The sequence below is a fragment of the Peromyscus leucopus genome, chromosome 16_21 (genome assembly GCF_004664715.2).
Source record: "Peromyscus leucopus breed LL Stock chromosome 16_21, UCI_PerLeu_2.1, whole genome shotgun sequence".
Taxonomy (NCBI): Eukaryota; Metazoa; Chordata; class Mammalia; order Rodentia; family Cricetidae; genus Peromyscus; species Peromyscus leucopus.
Window position 1 is genome coordinate 40,986,329 of NC_051084.1, and position 5,423 is coordinate 40,991,751.

The window sequence follows — 5,423 nt, forward strand, 5'->3', positions numbered from 1 at the left end:
TTACATATGCACCTCCCACTTCATTTCATATGCACCTCCCACTTCATTTCATATGCACCTCCCACTTCATTTCATATGCACCTCCCACTTCATTTCATATGCACCTCCCACTTCATTTCATATGCACCTCCCACTTCATTTCATATGCACCTCCCACTTCATTTCATATGCATCTTCCCACTTCATTACATATGCACCTCCCACTTCATTTCATGTGCATCTTCCCACTTCATTTCATATGCATCTTCCCCTCATTATATTTGCATCTCCATCATCTGCCTAGGGCTCTACTTCACGAATCTGAAAGTGGAGGATACTGGAATAGAGATTCATAGTGGCCTGGTTACTCTTGCTGACATGCAGAGAGATGTATTTGACACTGAAGTTCTCTATCAGGACTGGGTCCATCAGCTTCGGAGCCAGGCCAAGGCGCTGGTGGTAAACGCATCACAGCCACAGAGGTGCTGTGTCCTCTGGCCAAGCACATCATCTAAGTCTGCTTCCATTTTGGCCAGGATGTACCCCACAGTCTTCCCATTCCCATCCTCAGCAATGAAAGAGAGCTGGGACCAGGAGAGGTCATGACCAAGGAGAGGTCTTCATCTGGTCGTTCTGGGGCAGGCAGAGGAGTTTGCAGGGCTGTGTGTTCACCAGGCCCACAGGCTCAGCCTTGTGGATGTCCATCAGCACGACGGAGCTTGAGGGTCCCTGTGGGTTGGGTTGTCAATCTTGCCACCACACAGGAAAGTGACAGAGACTCCATAGTATGCTGCAGTACTAAGCTGGGGTACTTGGTAAGCCCAGTGGATTGGATACATTTCAGCTGGTGATATTTCCTGTTGTGCTGGCTAGTTTTTATGTCAACTTGACATGAGCTAGAGTCATTTGAAAGAAAGGAACCTCGATTAAGAAAATGCCTCAATGCCACGCTGAGTGATGCATACTTTTGTCTCAGTACTTGGGAGGCAGAGGCAGGTAGATGTCCATGAGTTCTAGGAGAGGCAGAAGATACCTGGTAAGACCATGTTTCAAAAAAAGAAGAAGAAGAAGAAAAAAGAAAGAAAGAAAAAGAAGATCCTCAGGCAAGCTTTATTGGGGTACACACTATATCACCACAGAAAACTTTGAAACAAAATAAAGGCAAACTGCCCATAAGAAAATAAAAATAAAGAAAGAAAGAAAAGAAAAGAAAAGAAAATGCCTCAATAAGATAAGGCTACAGTCAGCCCTGTAAGGCATTTTCTTAATGATATTGATTGATGGGGGAAGAGCCCAACCATCGAGGATGGGGACAACCCTGGAAGTTAGTCCTGGATTCTATTTAAAAAAAGAAAAAAGGCAGGCTGAGCAAGCTACTTGCTCCATGGCCTCTGCATCAGCAGCTCCTCCCCTGTTTGAGTCCCTGACCTGACTTCCTTCAATGATGGACTGTGATGTGGAAGTGTAAGCTCAAATAAACCCTTTCCTCCCTGAGTTGTTTTTGGTCATATATTTCATCACAGAAACATAAACCATAGCAAAGCCACCTGCTTCTGACAGAGTGAGTAGTGGACCATCTCTCTAGATGCACTGTGCTCTCTCTGCTTAGGTAGAAAAAGGTCTGAGATGCACAGTGTGGTAGAGGCTTATATGGCTTCAGGATTGGCACACACATGGACAGATGTCACATGGAAAAGCTCCAACAGTCTGAGGCCTCTGCTCCTGGCTGTCTCCTGAACTGAAGGTGGTGCTCTCAGTGATGCAAGGGAGAACGTCACTTTTCCTGACATTGTGTTTGCCTTGCTAGCAATGATGGGAAACAACTCAGGAGGCCACAGGCCAAACAATCGCACGCGTCTTATCTCAACTGAGACAGGATCGGATGGGAACAAGAGGGCATGACTCTAAGTGACCACTGAAAATTGGGTCAGCGGGACAGTAATATAAGAGTGAGCCTCTGTGTACACATAGATCAGGCAGCCCAGAAGAATAGAAACGGTGGATACATTCACAGGTCCAGCCTGGATATATTACTATCAGTGTCTGGCTATGTAGTAAAAATACCAAGGAAAAAGTAATGTGAGTGGTAAATCTTGATGCTTTCCCAGAAAGATACATAGATCTTGATGCGGTTAGTACCTCAGGAGACGACATGGGATCTGTGCCCTAATGACATACATAAATAGCACTGGAAGATGTTAATATTTTACACAGGAAAATCGATGGCTCCCCGCTGAGAGCATCTGATTGCTATTATGTTTCATCGTAGTGTATTTAAAGCCTTTAAGCATCAAATGGGATTGGCTAGCACGGTGCCAGCCACTGGGAAATAGGGAAAGAGGGAAATAGAAGGTAAAAATAGAAAGGGCCATGTGTGTGCCTGGAATCAGAGCCTTCGGGAAGTATGAAATGAGCCCTGGACCAGCCAGGCACAAGCTCAGCCTGCTTGCCTGCGGCCTGCCAGCCTCTCCAGCAGGCTCCTGCCGTCTAGCCTGAGCTGCAGCTGCAAGTGGCCTGGGTTCTGCCGTCCAAGGTGGCTGTCAACAGAGCTTCCCAAGGTTGGGCCAGATCTAGGTAGAAGCAAAGTCACCTAGCCCTGTAGAAGTCATACTGCCTCCTACTCAGGCCCTCTTCCTCCAGGGTAAGCAGGAACTAATCTCACGCCACTCCCAGGATCCTCCCGGAAGAGAGTAGAATCCGGGATAGGAGCTGTTTCCTGCTGGCTGGCTGCCAGTGTACTCAGCACCCCCCATCCCTTCCTACCATTCCTCACTGCCCGGGAGATGAGAAACAGAAGCTATGGGAAGCCATTGTTTCCGACTGAGCTCTTGTTCTGAGCCCCACCATGTCAGAAGAAGCCAACATGGGGCTACTTGTGCTAACCGCCACCTCATCAAAATGAAATGTCAAGGAAGTAGGTCCCCAAAGAGATCAGTTTTCCTGAAAAGTTTCTACACATCAGAGGACACCATTGTTTGGACAAAGGAGTAGGCGACAGAATGGGAAATGATTTTTTTAACCAACTGAACATCTGATGGAGCAGTGGTTCTCAACCTGTAGGTCATATCAAATATTTACAATTCATAACAGTGACAAAATTACAGTTATGAAGTATCAACAAAATAATTTTATGGTTAGGGGTCATCACAACATGAGGAACTGTATTAAAGGGTCGCAGCATTAGGAAGGCTGAGGACCACTGAGACAGAGGCCTGATAACCAAAATATATAAAGAACTCAAAAAACTGGACAACAAGAAAACAAATAGCCCAACGTAAAAATGAGGTATAGATGTAAACAGAGAATTCTCAAAAGAGGAAACTAATTAAATGGCCAAGAAACACGTAAATGTTCAACATCCTTACTCCTCAAGGAGTCAAAACTACTCTTACATCTTTACACCAATCAGAATGGCCAAGATCAATAAAACAGATGGCAGCTCACACTGGCAAGGACGTGGAGTAAGGGGAACACTCCTCCATTGCCAATAGTAGTGCAAACTTGGACAACTGCTATGGAAATCATTGTGGTGGTGCTTTAGGAAGATGAGAATAAACCTACTTCAATATCCAGCTATACCACTCTTGGGCATATACCCAAAGGATGCTTCATCCAACTACAGAGACACTTGCTCAGCCATGATCACTGGTGCTCTGTTGATAACAGCCAGAGATGAGAAACAACCTAGATATCTGTCAATAGAGGAATAGAATAGAGGATCAAGGATTAATACATAATTAATTAACTCCATAATCAATGCTGCTTGGGTGACCAAGAACCTGAGACTAGATAGGCCTGGGATCTAGGAGAAATCTAAGATGTTCTGCTAAGGGGATAGCAATAAAATGACTCCTAATGACATTCTGCTGTACTCATAGATCATGCCTTGCTCAGCCATCATCAGAAAAGCTTCCTCCTGCAGCAGATGGGAACCAGTACAAAGACACACAGCCAGACAATATTCAGAGAGTGAGAGACCTTGGAACACTCAGCCTAAAAGGGACATCTTCATCAAATCCCGCCTCTTAGGGCTCAGGAAACCGTGGAAGAGGAGGCAGAAAGAATGTAAAAGCCAGAGGGGATGGAGGACACCAAGGAATCAAGATCTTCTAGACACAACAGGGCTGGCAGGCGTCTTAATCTCACAAAGACTGTGGTAGTATGCTCAAGGCCTTCACAGGTCTACACCAGATGGTGTCCTAAAGCTGAGAGGAAAAGTAAACACACACACCCCAGCCCTAACCCAGAAGCTATCTCCAATTGATAGCCCCTTGCAAATAAAAGATTAGTTTTCTCCAAATGAGTCTCACTGGGAAAACAAACTACTCTGAAGGGTAGGCTGCATGCCCAACAGTAGATGGCCAAAACAAAATGAACTCAGTAGCATCTTTGGCAATTTTTGTTTCATAATATTAAGTCAGGGTGTTTTGTTGTTATTGTTTTTGTACCTTACAGATCCTTTGTGTGTATATTACAACTTCTGGTTTGGGTCTCTTATGGGATTCCTGACTGTGAACACGTGTGTCTCTGTCTATATGCATTTCCTGTGCTTTATCTTTGGCTATTTTCTTTTTCTTGGTTGTTTTGTCATATTCTGATTCTTGTTTTATTATTATTCCTTATATGCCTGTTTGTTTTCTAAAGAGAGACAGAAAGGGTGTGGATCTGGATGAGGGTTGTGGGAGGAACTGGGGGGAGAAGGGGGAGGGGAACCATAATTAGAATTTGTTGTATAAAAAAACTATTTTCTCTCTCTTTTTGCTTTGTTTGTTTTGTTTTGTTTTGAGACAGGGTTTCTCTGTGTGTAGCCCTGGCTGTCCTGGAACTCACAGAGATCCACCTGCCTCTGCCTCCTGAGTACTGGGATCAAAGGCCTGCACCATCACTGCCTAGCAAAAGACCTATTTTCAATAAAAGAAAAAAAAGTAAAATCAGTTTTCCAGAAAACAGGAGATTCCAGCTTACCCAAATCAGCCTAATATGAAAGTCTCTTGCTTTACCCTTAAAAAAAAAAATCTGAAGTGATTTGATATCCACTTATCATTACCCTCTCTGTTGTCTGGCATCTCTGTTATTGCCTTACAAACCCTACTCTTCTTCCCTAGGCTCCTGGGAACTTTCTGTCTTTTTTTTTTTTTTTTTTTTTGGTTTTTCGAGACAGGGTTTCTCTGTGCAGCTTTGCGCTTTTCCTGGAGCTCACTTGGTAGTCCAGGCTGGCCTCGAACTCACAGAGATCCGCCTGCCTCTGCCTCCCGAGTGCTGGGATTAAAGGCGTGCGCCACCAACGCCCGGCTACTTTCTGTCTTTTATAAAATGGAGTCTGCCTCAACCTGTTAATCACATACACACACACACACACACACACACACACACACACACACACACACACGGGGTGGGGGGAGAGGCTGAATATATTATAAGTAAAGGGGGTGTATTTGTCCCTA

General features: G+C 44.7%; 1 pseudogene; it reads right to left on the reverse strand.

Annotated features, from left to right (window-relative positions):
* Positions 1-279: 279 nt before the first annotated feature.
* On the reverse strand, positions 280-684 carry LOC114690859 (annotated as a pseudogene).
* Between the last annotated feature and the right edge of the window lie 4,739 nt (positions 685-5,423).